The sequence below is a fragment of the Schistocerca nitens genome, chromosome 8, assembly GCF_023898315.1.
Source record: "Schistocerca nitens isolate TAMUIC-IGC-003100 chromosome 8, iqSchNite1.1, whole genome shotgun sequence".
In the NCBI taxonomy this organism is placed as follows: domain Eukaryota; kingdom Metazoa; phylum Arthropoda; class Insecta; order Orthoptera; family Acrididae; genus Schistocerca; species Schistocerca nitens.
The window spans coordinates 259,426,488-259,442,555 of NC_064621.1; the positions used below are offsets into that span (position 1 = coordinate 259,426,488).

Here is a 16,068-nt window from a genome sequence, read left to right on the forward strand (position 1 = left end):
TTCGACCGCAGTTTGACTCGTTTGTTTTGCAAATGCCGAGGTAGGCGCAGACTGCGAGGGTCTGCCGTGACTGTGTTGCTCTTGATAAGCTTGTGAATTTTCGCAGAGTTTCGAAAACACGGCGGGAAGCCTTTGATAAGTGTCTCTCTACAGTTCTTAAAATTACGTAAGTAATACGACCACACCCGTGCAGAGATGTGGAGGAGGAAGGGGCGTAAAATGTCTGCAAATTTCGAAATTAGACAAAACCAGTACTTTACGTAAAATCTCTACGACAAGCTTTTAGCGTTAGTGGTCTCTTCAGAGACCGGGTGAAATGTCCCATCCGAGGTTCAATATGCCGGCCGAGCCACACCACCTCAAATATCCCTCTTCCCTAACTACTACTATTACTACTACTACTACTACTACTACTACTAGTACAACTACAACTACTATGACGTGATTGGGCCCAGTGGACCGCACGCATCTACAAGTTTCCTCCTCCACTGTATTCTGTCCATTGCTGCTCTCCGCCATCCGTCCACATTTATTGACACTTGGTTTAAATCTTCATGGAGTCCATCCCTCCAACGCTTATTGGGTCTCCCTGGCGGTCTCTTTCCTGTAGGTGTGAAATCCAGGAGTTTCCGAGACCATCTGTGATCCTCTATCCGGGCTACGTGGCCGGCCCACTGCATTCGTTTGGCTTTGAAAGTTTCTGCTATGTTGGGCTGCTGGCATAGTTCCTCAAGCTCTTGGTTGTATCTGATCCTCCATTCCCCTGTATCTGCATCCAGAACCGGACCGAAGATCTTCCAAAGCACTTTTCTCTCAAAAACAAGGAGCTTATGGAAGTCCTGTTTCCGAATACTCCATGTCTCACAGTCTAAACTACCAGTAATTTCCTCCAGTTTTTATCAAAATTAAGTACATTTAGAAATCAGGAAATGAAAAGTCATTCAAAATTGAATTTCATGAATATTGATATAGAAAGATAACTACTCATTTTTGTTGTTGAGAACACTGCTGAGCGGTCTAAGGCGCTGCAGTCATGGACTGTGCGGCTGGTCCCGGCGGAGGTTCGAGTCCTCCCTCGGGCATGGGTGTGTGTGTTTGTCCTTCGGATAATTTAGGTTAAGTAGTGTGTAAGCTTAGGGACTGATGGCCATAGCAGTTAAGTCCCATAAGATTCCACACACATTTGAACATTTTTGAGAACACAGCGCAACTCGTCTAATTAGGGGACCAATAGGTCCACAGGTTGTACACTGTTGATGGTTGTTCTCTCGCGAGGTTTCACGTGCAAGTGCTTACAGAGAACTGAGACAGATATGAAACGTTTGACACACAGTTGCGCTTTTATCCGTTACGGCCAAAGCCCGAAGTGTGGCCATTTCGCGAATTCTTTCTTGGTTGATCCATTAAGGACCATGGGGCAACGACTGGCATGTATTTCTTGATGCAATAATTTACCAACAGCCGTATGTATTGTAGAAATTTATTTTATGCACTTCTTATGTGCTATCAGTTTCGGCATTACATTGATGCCATTTTCAGGCCCCACACGTCATAGTCGTAAAATCGCGATGCACGGAAGGAGCCATATAACTGGATCCGTGAATCAAATCGTTATGCAACAGCTATTGGTGGCCAGACGTCACAGACTATATCCGATTATTCAAAAGTAACAGTGTAAATGCTACTTCGGCCGACCATTTCGCGCATTAGCTGCAAATCTCTGGCCAAAACTCGATGTGATGATATAATGTGCAGTAGGCAGCACTTCTTTCGCTTCCAGCGTTAGGTATGTCGTGCGCGTAGTAGAGTCCGCGCTGTATGCGGTGGCCGATGCGCAGTGGGCAATTTTCATTCAAAGCGCTGGACGAGTTTATTCGTTCGGCTGGTCGGCGATGACAGAATCGAGCCGCACGCCCTGTAATTTTTGTCAGACGATTTTATAGAAACTGTTCTGTAAAAAAATCAATTTCGCGTTACTTATACCTTTATATTTCAGGTGGTGGTGGTTAGTGTTTAACGTCCCGTCGACAACGAGGTCATGAAAGACGGAGCGCAAGCTCGGGTTAGGGAAGGATTGGGAAGGAAATCGGCCGTGCCCTTTCAAAGGAACCATCCCGGCATTTGCCTGAAACGATTTAGGGAAATCACGGGAAACCTAAATCAGGATGGCTGGATACGGGGTTGAACCGTCGTCCTCCCGAATGCGAGTCCAGTGTGCTAACCACTGCGCCACCTCGCTCGGTGATCACATAGTGTATAAAGATCACGCACAATATCATGAAATGGGTGGCGTACGTTTTTGACGTGGGTGGTTATTGCTGATTTATTATAGTTTTTAGTGTGGTAGACATTTATGTGTTTATTGCATCTGTTTTGGAAGTCTCGCCCGGTTTTGCCTTTTAAAAAAAGGTCTTTACCAACTACTCACCTAATATTTGCCATGGCATAAATACATCTAGATATGAATGTTTCATCTTCACTATACACTACTGTTTTAGCATCATGCATCATGATGATGTGCCCATCATTTCGTTAATGGTCATAGTTACTGTGATATTTGCATGGAAGTAAGACACTTCGCGAATTCGAAAAAGCTTGTAATATTACATAATATGTTTCCGCGTATGAAATTTAGCTAACATATTGAATTTTTGTTTATACATCTACATAAATACTCTGCAATTCACATTTAAGTGCTTGGCAGAGGGTTCATCGAACCACAATCATACTATCTCTCTACCATTCCACTTCCGAACAGCGCGCGGGAAAAACGAACACCTAAGCCTTTCTGTTCGAGCTCTGATTTATCTTATTTTATTTTGATGATCATTCCTACCTATGTAGGTTGGGCTCAACAAAATATTTTCGCATTCGGAAGAGAAAGTTGGTGACTGAAATTTCGTAAATAGATCTCGCCACGACGAAAAACGTCTTTGCTTTAATGACTTCCATCCCAACTCGCGTATCATATCTGCCACACTCTCTCCCCTATTACGTGATAATACAAAACGAGCTGCCCTTTTTTGCACCCTTTCGATGTCCTCCGTCAATCCCACCTGGTAAGGATCCCACACCGCGCAGCAATATTCTAATAGAGGACGAACGAGTGTAGTGTAAGCTGTCTCTTTAGTGGACTTGTTGCATCCATTACTTCGTGCGAATAAAGAGCTAGCTGCGTTGCACAAGAGCGATGTTTTCTGAAACCATGCTGATTACGTATCAGATCTTGGGTAGAGGTCCCTGTCTGTCACTAATCTTGAGAAAATTGATCTGATGTAGCACATTCGTTTGCGGTCGTACACCAGCGATAAAGCCAGAGCGAAATATCCACAACATTTCTCATATTTTATAAACGGGTTGAGGTATCGAAATGAGATTTTGGTAGTTGATAGCGCGCTAGGTGGAGAATATTTTGCCATATTGTTATTATGCAAATCTTCATTATCTACTGTGTTATTACACTAGCTGCAGACTTTTTCGATGAAAGAATGTAGTTTTTAGGGGGCGCTGATAGCTGGTGAAACGAAAAATGCTGCGGGTTTTGGAACAACATAAGTGAACATATTACACGTATATTTTTGTACCCAGGATGCGTTTCTTCATACTACTGACCGTACTTTTCCTCAGTTCCTCACTTAATAAACCGCTGTTTCAGAATTTTCTCACAGTTGCATCTGCATAACAGGTGACACTGAGTAAACTCTGCTGTTTTGGTAAAAGAAGCAAATTTTAACATGACAACAAGAGCAATATGTAGGTGTTATTCAAAATTCTATTCTCTAAAAATTACAAATGGTTAACAAGCCATGCGAAAATAAATGGCTGCTTTTCTTGCATTTTCAGCGGAATTGTTTTTAGATACTGACCAAAGCAGAGGTGACAGATCTTTTTGAAAGGTCACCATGCAAGTGTGGGCGTGGCGGAGTTTCACTTAGTATTTACAAAAAGTGTGAGAGTAGGCTTCAGTTTAGAACGGCACTATTGCCCGTAACTCCCACCATTACCACTCTCCTTACGCGTGCGCTGCCGGTTGCGCATCTCCACACGTTATTCTGCGTGAACTCCAGCTGCTGATTTTCGAAGACGGTTTAGCCTTTGAGACTGCGACTTATTCTTTTCTGACAAATCGGCTTCATTGTAAGTATTATAGTAATTGCTGATATTTGTGGTATTTGTATTTCCTCTGTGACTTACTCTTATTTATACAAATCGGTTTCATTGTGAGTACTGTGTTGATTTCTGGTATTTATACTATACTGTACTGTACTATACAATGTAGCAGAGCCCCATTTATCCGACCTGAACTGGCCATGGCCTGGTCGGGTGGGCAGCAAGGTCGGATGCCACAGAAAGTGACAAAACTTCCTTTAAAACTGATAAAGTACATTAATTTTTTTTTACAGTTTCCTTTCTTTCCTGATACCGGTTCGGATTAAATGGAAGGTCAGATTAGCGAAAGTAGGTTGACTGGGTTCTAATGATGTTTTATCTGTAATATTTGTATGCTTCCTAACATTTTCCTTTAATATGTTAAGTCAGCAACCGAACAAATTTATTTGGCCTGAAGACCTATCCCGTATAACGGTACGTCGATTCCAATTACTATTCTTCCACAAGCTGTCCCATGGGTACTTCACACGGGAGTAATCAACAAGGCAAAATTGGCATGCATGGAAATGGGGAACCAACATCTGATATGTGAAGCAGGTTGTCGGACACTTTGAATACTTGCTGCGAGGAAAAGCAAATAACAACTGAGTACTCATAAGAGATTGTTACTGCTTTTTTATAGAGCACGTTAAAGAAGACAAATCGAAGCAGAGAAAAGAGAACTTTGACCATCGTCAGCTAAGAAAATATGACGTTATTGAAGTTGACAGGAAAGAAAAACTTATTGTGCCAATAACAGGAGACAACGAAAGAAACTACAAACTAAATACAAAATGTCAGCAAAGAGTTCATTACATTGTATTCCGCTTATGCAAGCCTTGTCAGACTAAGTTGTCTAATTCCAAGAAAGACATAGTTTCCAAACCTTTGATATTTAAAGAATTTACTGAAGATGCTGGATAGATCTGATAGACGTACAAAGTACCACGGCGCTGAGTACAAGTTTATGCTCATTACCAGGATCGTTATTATTATTATTATTGAGCGCTTATAACTACTTGTTCTTCGATGCTCTCTTCCGTTCCCAATAACTCTTGAGCCCTGCTGATAATTTCTCCTTCCTCTCCTGCGAAAGGGTCTTCCGACGTTTAGGGACTCTAGGTGGTGGGGTCCAAGACTCTACCATAGCACAAAATTTGGAACGATCTTCTACTTAGAGATCAGAGTCCTTTAGTCCTTTAGTACGTCATTAAGCCACGGGCTTCTAGTCTTGTAACAATTAACCAATGAGAAGATCTTCTTGGTAAGCCTATTGTTGTTCATTCGTTGTAGGTGCCCATAGAACTTGAGCCTCTTACTGGTGTTTGCTGATTCTAACTGTTGACACAGTTCAGAATTAGACTTCGGTCGGTAGGTTCCACCTGGGAGCAATCTCGGGCCAAGAATTTTTCTGACAATACGTCTTTCGGCTTTCTCCAGGTCAAAAAAAAAAAAAAAAAAAGGTTCAAATGGCTCATGAGCACTATGGGACTTAACATCGGAGGTCATCAGTCCCCTAGAACTTAGAACTACTTAAACCTAACTAACCTAAGGATATCACACACATCCATGCCCGAGGCAGGTTTCGAGCCTGCGACCGTAGCGGTCGCGCGGTTCCAGACTGTAGCGCCTAGAACCGCTAGACCACCGCGACCGGCTCGCTTCCTTCGAGGTTGCCCGAGATTATTGGTCGCCTTGCTTACAGTTGATATCAGTTGCTTCCAGTCTTTCATTTATTTTTGCATCACGTCAGTTCTAAAGCGTTCTTTATTCTTTGTAAAGAACTGTGGATCATTCCTTGGTGGAACTGTGGTAGGAGGTACCTTTCGATTAGGTAGTAGTCTGGTCTTTATTTTTGTGAAGAAATGGTCATAGTCAACATTCCAACCTTTGCGTACTCTGACATTCATGATCTCTTTCCTACTCTTTAAACTGAGTGCAACATGATCGATTTGAAATGATCCAATAGCAGCGTTTGGTGACTGCCTAGTGGTCTGGTATCTTGCCTTTCTAGGGAGCACTGTGGACATGATCTTCAACTGATACAGCCTACACAGTTCAGTTAAGCGTCTGCCGTTAGCATTTGTTCGTCTATGTACTGTGTAAGGCTCCAGTATGTCTTGGTACTGTCGTTCTTACCTCAGTTGAGCGCTGAAGTCGCCTATCAGTAGTTTGACGTGGTGATCGGGGATCTTACTGATCTCGTCTTCTATCATCTGCCAGAAACTTTGGTCCTTTCCAGGGTTCATCTTGTTGTCATCATTAACTGGAGCTTGTGCATTTACAATAGAGTATCCCTTGTTGCCGCATCTTAGGGATAACACAGAGATGTGTTCGTTAGCTGATGTGAATCCGATGACAGAATCCATCATATCACGTCTTATTAAAAAGGCTGTTCCAAAAACGCTGGAGCCATGTGTGTTCTTAGAGGCCGGCTTCCCTTTAATTATTCTATAACCTTCCGACTCAAACGCAACATCATCAGTGAATCTGGTTTCTTGGACAGCCATTATTGATCAGGCTCATTTAACCAAGATTATATTATTACGACCCCCTGAAACTCAAAAGAACAGAAGAAGTTGCTTGCGAGCTGCTCCATGTGTGCTTCAATCAGATAATGGGAGAGAATTTTCGATCCAAGTTGTAAATGAACAAAAAAAAAAAAAATTGGCCTGAACTGTAACTGGTACATGGAAAACAGACATAGTCGAAGCCAAGGCTCCGTCGACGCGCCAACCAGGATTTTTAGAATATGATAATGACATGGATGCGGACGAAGGAATCAACACATTGGGCTGAAATCTCCGATTTATTCTATTCGTGAAAAACCGCTCGTTTCATCAAGGCATTGAGCAGTCGCGAATTGAGACTATGTTTAGCTACAAAGAAAAAGTGGGTCTGAGTACCTCAAATCTGCCCATAGAGGTTATGGACGACATAATGACGAATGAAGACACTGAGAACGTTGAACGAGAACTGGAGGATGGTATAAATGCAGGAACTCCCTCCGATAATGAAGTACCGCCATGGCAGTGGAGTCATCGGAATCTACTGTCTAATTCTCTGACGATAACAATGCGAAAATATTTTGTGTGGTGTCTTAAACAGAGTGTAGTGCAACCCGTTGTTATGTATCCTGCAGCAAAGATGTCTGTGCAATTTGTGGAATAAGCGATGAAGGATATGGCGAGAAAATTACTTGCAGACTATGTCAAAATAAACAAGAAATCAGTAAAAAAAGATTATGAACTCATGTCAGTTTGCAAATGCAAGGTGCGAAAATGCTTGAAAATTCAAATGCAAAATTCCCACCAGCAAAGGTTGGGGATACTGTTCCGTCCATATACCAGATATTGACAGAGGTCGTGGTGATCCCAGAAGCGTTTTTGCAGTTGTCATGAACGTCGTTGGTGCTTTCTAAAAGCAAAGAACAGAGAATGGTGTTCTAAAGCCACTGCACACCAAAAGTGAGTTTTCTGCTTCGCACGAGAAACTGTTCACGGTGGATTCCGTGGTTAAAGAAGAAAGATCATTACGAACCATCTCTTCGTCACAGTAACTGACTGGCGGCCTAAGGTATACTCGATGCATTTGCGCTAATAAATGCGCAACATATGGCTTCAAATGTAGAAATAAGAAACTGTTGTGCTGTTCCAAATGTCATAAAAGTTGACATCATAGTTTAAGTAATGCAGACTGCAAGAGGTGAGATTGATAAAACGAATAACTTGTATAAAGTTTGAAACTATACGGACTCTTCAAATAGATTCAGTTTTTTTTTCTTCTGGCTTTGTTTGATGGGTTCACGTCATTTCGCGAACTGGCTGACCAAATCCCCAACTCAAGAAAAGATCGGACACTGGCCATTTCCTGACTCGGCCGGCCACTTCCGGCATTAGCCGATGTTGCACTTTGCCCGTAACATATATAAATAAACATTGTTCTCCAGGATATTCAAGAAGCCGTATTGTCGAATTAAACGTTTGATAGCAATCGGTTTTTATAATATTGAAAAATCTGAGGAAAATTGTATATTTTAATGGTTATGAATCCGTTCACGAAAGCAGACCACATGTCCTTCATGTATGCATCCTGTGACGCCTATGGGCCAATGACGACTTTGGAAAATAGACTGCGCAACAAAGTTAAAGGATCACTTTTTCGAAACCCCGTAATTGTCTCTCATTGCGACGCATAAGTTCGACATGTGGCTCAAAGGTGCCTACAACCTTCCCCTGTAAAGATCTAAAGCGTAGTGCCCTGCGACGTCACCCGCGTGCTCGGTGACGCTTCCAACAACAAGGTGTCGACACATGCGAAAAAATGGCCACAACTTCAGAGTTCATGTGGGCTGTAAGATGGATTAATGATGTCACATTGGCACCAAATTTCAGCCCAATTCTGCCCAACGCTACCGTGGACGTGTCACACGATGAGACGGTCATAGCCCTTCTTACCCACATTTCATCCCTTCTTTTGACACGTCACGTCTGCGGTGGATGTAACAACCGCGACACCAAGCGTCGATATCACGCAGTTTTTGTAGAAGTGGCCGAGAAAAACATTTAAGATACATCGCCACTCAGAATCGACACCAGATCACCGCAGGGGGTGGCACAAAGGGCATTAGTGACAACACCCCTTCCGTTGGGGCGTTGATTCATACGTATTTCGCGGTATTTTGCAGTGCAGTGAGGAGCACGACGACATTATTAACAATTTATGATACTGCTGACATATCTCAGACACAACAACTATTCTCTAAGGACATCGCGGGCTAGCAATTCGATTGAAACGGATCACGCCTCTTTGGAGTGCAGTGCGACTGCAATTTTGCTCTGGTGTTCAGGCTGCAACCATTAGAGGCGTTTTTTCAATCCTCCTATTTCCGTCTTCCTGTGATGTGATCACGCGGGATTGCAACGTTAACATTTGCGTGAATGGGTCCCTTTAAGATCACCACCCACCAGTTTATCAATACCCTCGGTGTCACCCACACGACTGGTTGAGCGCGTTACAAATGTACCTGTCTGGAACATAGACACCAGTTCAGCCTGGCAGCTGCTCTAGTGCCTGAAAGTAGGCAAACTGTACCAAAGGACTGTCGAAGGAGTTGCCTAACGCTCAGCAAAAAAATGGTTCAAATGGCTCTGAGCACTATGGGACTTAACATCTGAGGTCATCAGTCCCCTAGAACTTAGAACTACTTAAACCTAACTAACCTAAGGACGACACCACACACATCCATGCCCGAGGCAGGATTCGAACCTGCAACCGTAGCGGCTGCGCGGTTCCAGACTGTAGCGCCTAGAACCGCTCGGTCACCCCGGCCGCTAACGCTCAGCAGGAAAGAAGTAATCAGTTAAAATCTCATGCGTCTTGTTGAAGTTACTGCATGAGCAGCGAAAGTGTAGTAAGCTATAATCTTTTTTTCATTTATTTTGTGGGGAGATGTCAGCGATTAAAAGTTTCTAAAAGCTTTCAGATATTGTGTAAATTTTATTGGAAGTCGTTAAGTGCTCACACTCTGAAATTCTGGATGAATATAGTCTGGTAATAGCGCGCCATGAGTTACATTGCCTCAAGACGTGTACACAGTTTCTAAGTTAAATACTTGAATTATTGTGTTAAACCTTCAACATGAGAGTCTACTTCTTAAAGAGCAGATTATGACACCGTTTTAACTTTGTAAATTCGGTTAGAAAGTTTTTTGCGACAGGATTGTAATGTTGTTCTGCCAATACTCTCTACACTGAATTCTTCGAAGTGTTCATTACATAGTCTAGTTCACTGGCATTTATTGATAACTGTTCTCCGACACGATTCAGTAGGTTTTTTTGTGTTTTTGCAAATTTTCCTGTGCGAACATTTTCTTGTCCTTAAATTTCGCTTGATCATTGCGTCTTGAGAAACCAAGTTCCGCTAGTTTCTGTACACGGCGATAGCTTTCTGAATATTAGCATGACGTCTATTACGAAACCTCTGTGTGTATTTGTTCGGCTTTATGGGCACTGTAAGATAGTAATGTAAATGTCCAACTTCCTTTGCTCTGTCTTCGACTACCAGTCATGAACTATAAATAGTGGAAAACTCCACCGTGGGTGGATGACAATAGGAGGAGGGACAATTCAGAAGGTGTAGAGATTTAAATACCTAGGAGAATGGGCAGATATTGGTCTGACAGGAAGAAGTAATGGGAACACGAATAAGCGAAATGAATTTAACTTTGAGGATCTGCAATGAGGATAATATCTCGATCTATGTAGAACTGAGACACTACCAGACAATGATCCACCCTGAAGCGTTATACGCTGCAGGACGTCTGAACCTAGTAAGAACAGGAGTACTTGGACTAGAATTGGTGAAGCGAGGGTATCTCAGGTGAAACTGGACGTTGAAGAAGTGGAGACAGTCAATATACAAAATTAGAATTGTATTAATACCGTCAGCTGCTAACGGGTGTTGATATATATCAACGGGGACAGGTGAAAATGTGTGCTCCGACCGGGATTCGAACCCGGGATCTCCTGCTTACATGGCAGATCCTCTGTCCATCTGAGCCACCGAGGACACAGAGGATAGCGCGACTGCAGGGACTATCTCGCGCACGCCTCCCGCGAGACCCACATTCTAACCTTGTAAGTCCACAAACTTCATTCGTAGTGTCCCACCCCAACAAACTCATTACTCGTGGAAGACATTCTTACTAAGTCCCGTAAGAGTTCGGGGAATACGTGTGCATCCGCACAGAAGGAGGTCATTTTCATCTGTCCCCGTTGATATATATCAACGCCCATTAGCAGCTGAAGGTATTAATACAATTCTAATTTCGTTCTAGACGGCTGCAGGTCATCATTAGTGCCTTCTTTCGGACATGTCCGAAAGAACAGACACCATATCCATATAAGTCAATATACAAGGCTAGCTAACCGAGAACTCTGTATCCAGATGGAGAGAATCTTGGACATCAGGAGGAAAAGTATCACGTTCTTCGGACACTTGTAAGAATGGAGTAGAGGAGGTTGACACACCAAATGATACAGTGTCTTACAGTTTGTTTGTAGAGCCAAGAAGTACAAATGGACCTAGAAGAAATGGGAATACTGGGACCAGAGACTTACTACAGGGTCATTTCTATCTTTTCTTAAAATCAGGCATTCACAGGTTCCCAGGACAGAGTTAGACCCAGAGCAAAATAATCATGGATAGTAGGAGGAAGAGGGTTGCAAAGTTTCAGAATGAAAGAATATTAGATTAGGTTAAAGGCCAGAAGAACGTAGCTGGCGTAAATTAACGCGGTCTTGATAGGGCTAGAACGAAAAGAAAGAACGGAAGAAGTAGTAAAAGAAGAAGAAGAAGAAGATGGTGTAACTTAAGAACTATTAGAAATTAATTTCATGTTGTACGAGAAGCACACATTGTTGTCCCCGTTCACAATATAAAGCATTTGACTTACGCGTTAACACAAAATGGCTTTATCTTCGTTTAATGTTGCCTTCTTCAGTGAAGTCTGAACCCGCAATAGAATTCTGGGCGTGTACAGTGAAAGGGTACAGAATGCATGTCGTTTTCAGTAGTGGAGCATGGTGGAGGTTGTAATAATTGTGTGGTCGTTTCACTGATTTCGTTGGATCCTGTGGTCACACTGAAAGGAAAGTTAACTGCTACACCCCTTAATATCACACTACGCAAGCATTTTGATTCAGTTGAGCCATCATTGTCTACAGCAGGTTACTACACCTTATCTTTCATTGATTAAGATGAAGAGGAAATTATTTCGAGCCATTGTGATCTGTATTGAAAAATAATTATAGCTCTAATAAAATAACTTCGTGGTTGACAGGTTGCAGTGTGGCCAGTCTGCATCCACCCACGGTAAACAACTCTCTGTATGTCCTTAGAAAACAGGCAACACAGCGAGCACGTGACGCTTAAGAAAGAACCATAATTGGCTGGCGGTTGGCTCCTACCTCTCGAGTTGCTTTAACGTCATTCACAAAATTATTTTCATGGAAGCATAATAGCCACTCTGCTGCAGCATTTTTTCAAGTATTTGAAACAGCTTCCTTCTGTTGAGTGGTGTAAAAACTACTGTTAACTTTTATCTGCATTGATCCACAGGAATGAAGATGACCATGCACCGTGTTACAATGTTCGCATTGTGTTATCTAACACATGTCTTCGACAATAGACAGTGATTCGTAAGTGGATGACAATTATCTTCGAAGAAATGTTTCATTGTTAGGTAATGCGCACACAAAAATGAACATCTGCCTTGCTTAAAGTTTTTGGGTGGACTCTGGCACGAACATTGTTCTTTTCCAATACATTGACCGTAAGCCGGCCGGGTGACCGAGCGGTTCTAGGCGCTACAGCCTGGAACCGCGCGACCGCAACGGTCGCAGGTTCGAATCCTGCCTCGGGCATTGATGTGTGTGATGTCCTTAGGTTAGTTAGGTTTAAGTAGTTCTAAGTTCTAGGGGACTGATGACCTCAGAAGTTGAGTCCCATAATGCTCAGAGCCATTTGAACCACTGATCGTAATCATCTCTGGTACAGGCGTAAAGTTCGCGGCACATGTTTACAGTCGTTTCCAAACATGAATTCGCATTATTTTTCCTTCCCCAGGCGCTTTTTCAGTAGCTATATAGCGAGGTAGCTATGATTTTGATAATATACACGCAAGGGTTCATGAAAATATTGCCCTTCTATTGTGTATCTCGATCATGCCTGGCAGGCAGACTTTTCTCCATCAATCTTCCGACTTCTGACCAGATTTGATGCGTTCAGCTTTAACGTCGCATCACGCCGATATCTTTAGAAGCGTAACACAAGCTTTGGTTGGGGAAGGGAACTGGTATTGCACTTGTAAAAAGAAACCATTCCAGCACTTGCGTTAAGCGATTTAAGGAAACCGTGGAGAATCTATGTCTAGATGGCCGAACGGGGATTTCAATCGCCGTCCACCCAAATGAGAAACCATGGTTGTTCTACTGCACCACCTCGCTCGATATGAACAGATTCGTGTTAGTATGCTACAGTTATTCGGTATTATGCAGACTTCTTCAAACAGCAGCTGAAATGTTGGAATGTATGTATATCGTTGGGATTAAGAAGCCACTTTAGCTATATTTAATATTTTTATCATCAGATCACAGCCGGTTTCGTGCCACTGAAAAGCACGTCCTTCGACAGTATATGGTCGCGTTTCGTGTTCCGGGGGCGCACATAGATTGGAGCGGAAACTCCAGCGATCGTTTTGAACTTGAATCCCTACGTCTGGCTGATTTTGATTCATTGACGTACTGTCATTTATCGGTTCATTATTTGGGTTCCATGTTCCGGATTCCTTAGCTCTTATGGCGTAGTTACATGTCACCTGAGGCTGTGGTTCTCAGTGTTACGAAACCGGTTGTGATCTGACTATAAAAAGATTAAATAAAGCCGAAGCGACTTCGTAATCACAAACTGTGGTCCCGTGTCGACAAGATTTTCTGCTATGTGCAATAGTGTTAAACACTTAACAATAGTTTGTAATCGTTATTGCAGCCGGAAAAGCATACATTGTATGCGATATTGTCTTATCAGCGATTAAATTGCTCTACTTTTTAGCGAATTACACGTTGCGACGAACATTTGTGACAAGCTAAAATCATTGTGCCCTAGCGGGAATCGACCCGAGATCGATGCCTTGCGTGGACAGTTCACTTCCAGTAGTGCTATTTGTGAACGCCTCACAGTTAGCCTTGGTACCCACTAGCCACCGTGGGACTTGGAAAAGTGTGCTGGAAGCTAGGTGACAGCTCGAACCTTTGCCTCAGTTCTTGAAGGGTGCACAGAAAACATAACTGCTGGAGTACTGCTCGTATTTCATTTAATGTCGTGTGGCTAAATGGCCGGTTGCAAGTCTTACAATTGGACACCACTTCGGCGACTTGGCATGTCTGTCTCATAGCCCAGTTTCGTACCACCGAAAGAGGAACTATAGTTTAACGCGGGATCAGAACCATATTGAGAGGTGAAGGCTTGATTAAAGGCAGACTGAAAATTTCCGTGGTCCGACCGGGTTCAATCTCGCGACCTCTCGGTTTCCAGGCACGCGCTTTACTGCTAGACCAGCAGGCCCAACATAATACTCGTAAAAGGCAGAGATCCTGGTTCGGGAATCGCTCAATTTCAGCTTGCCACGAATGTTTGTATATGTTTCTACAAAATTGATACCCTAGCTGTTCAAATTTATTTTGTTTGTATGTCGCAGTTTCGATGATTAGTTCCAGTATTGTACCGTTTGGGATAAGTACAAATGGCTCTGAGCACTATGGGACTCAACATCTAAGGTCATCATTCCCCTAGAACGTAGAACTTCGTAAACCTAGCTAACCTAAGGACATCAGACACATCCATGCCCGAGGCAGGATTCGAACCTGCGACCCTAGCGGCCGTGCGGTTCCAGAGTGAAGCGCCTAGAACCGCTCGGCCACTCCGGCCGGCGGATAAGTACATGATGACATCGAATACCTGGCGAATTTCCGAAGTTACAGTATTTCCAAATTGCGGCCTTGCTTTTTGATTCCTGACTCTCTCTCTCTCTCTCTCTCTCTCTCTCTCTCTCTCTCTCTCACACACACACACACACACACACACCAACTGCTGTAATGCTACTTCTATCACACAGTACATTTTACTGCCTACGTTGGAAGAATAAACAGCAACACCCATTTTACTATTTCACGCTACAGAGACCTGTTTCATCTTTCTGTTAACAGGGCCGTACTTCACCTGTCAGAGAATCGGGTTATACGCTTATCAAGTCACCGAATCTTCGCAGATTAGGTGAGTAACAAAACAGACTTTATGAGACAGTTGTGTAAATGAATAAACGTACTGTAGACCAGGCATGGGCAACCTTTGGTGATCCGCGGGCCTGGTTCACATACTTGCTTAAACCTCGTCACGGGACGCTACAGTAGTGCCCTTAGCGCATGAAGTCAAAACTGTAGCGCTCGTGACAATTTTTATGGGGTAACGTACCGATATGAATGGCATCCTTTTCCCCACACGCCACGCCGACTAATTATGCCTCGAAACGCCTGTTTGAGAGTACGTTCGTTTCATGTCCACCCCATCTTCAGATGTTTGCATTTATTTACGCTTCGCAAAGCTCTCTCTCTCTCTCTCTCTCTCTCTCTCTTTTTCTCTCACTCACGAATCTTTTCCTCAAGCTGCATCCGGCCCGCGAGCCTCCGGTTGCCCACCGAATTCGATTCCCGGCCGGGTTGGAGATTTTCTCTGCCCGGGCACTGGCAGAGAAAATTCATAATCATCATTCGTCATGAATCATTTCATCATCATCATCATCCATCAAAGTGGCTAAAATTGGACTGTGTGAAGATTGGGAATTTGTACGGGCGCTGATGATTGTGCAGTTGAGCGCTCCACAAACCAAACATCATCATCGTCACCTTTCTCTTCCTTCCTCAGCGCTTCTCATACTTGGCACAAAAATGGACCACGATATCTATTTACTTCTCTCTAACTTTTGCAACTATCAGTTAAAACAACAACAATAGTAATAACAGTAATTAAAGAATTTCCTTCAGTCATATCAGATGTTTCTTTAAAAAACTATCATGCATTTGTATTATTCGAAGGCAGTGAAATCTCTGGGACACTCTCCCGCGTAACAAACAAACGTGACCATTCGTGCTGCCCTTACGTGTATCCGATCAATATCCCCTTTTAGTCCTATTTAGTACAGGTCCCACAAATTTGAGCAATATTCTTGGATGAGCCGCACGAGTGATACGTAAGCAAACTCCTCTACATAATAACTGCACTTCACTTCCCTAGTATGCTACCAATAAACAGAAGTCTGCCACCTGGTTTACTCATGGCTGAGCCTATGTGCTCATCCCATCC

General features: G+C 43.1%; 1 protein-coding gene across 3 annotated transcripts in view; it reads left to right on the plus strand.

Moving 5' to 3' along the window:
* Nucleotides 1–16,068, plus strand: part of LOC126198504 (endophilin-A) — a 772,777-nt gene that overhangs the window by 183,428 nt on the left and 573,281 nt on the right. For all 3 annotated transcript variants that reach the window (XM_049934884.1, XM_049934887.1, XM_049934883.1), the window contains exon 3: nucleotides 14,916–14,982. The gene's annotated coding sequence lies outside the window, so the exon portion shown is untranslated. The remainder of the gene's footprint in view (nucleotides 1–14,915; nucleotides 14,983–16,068) is intronic.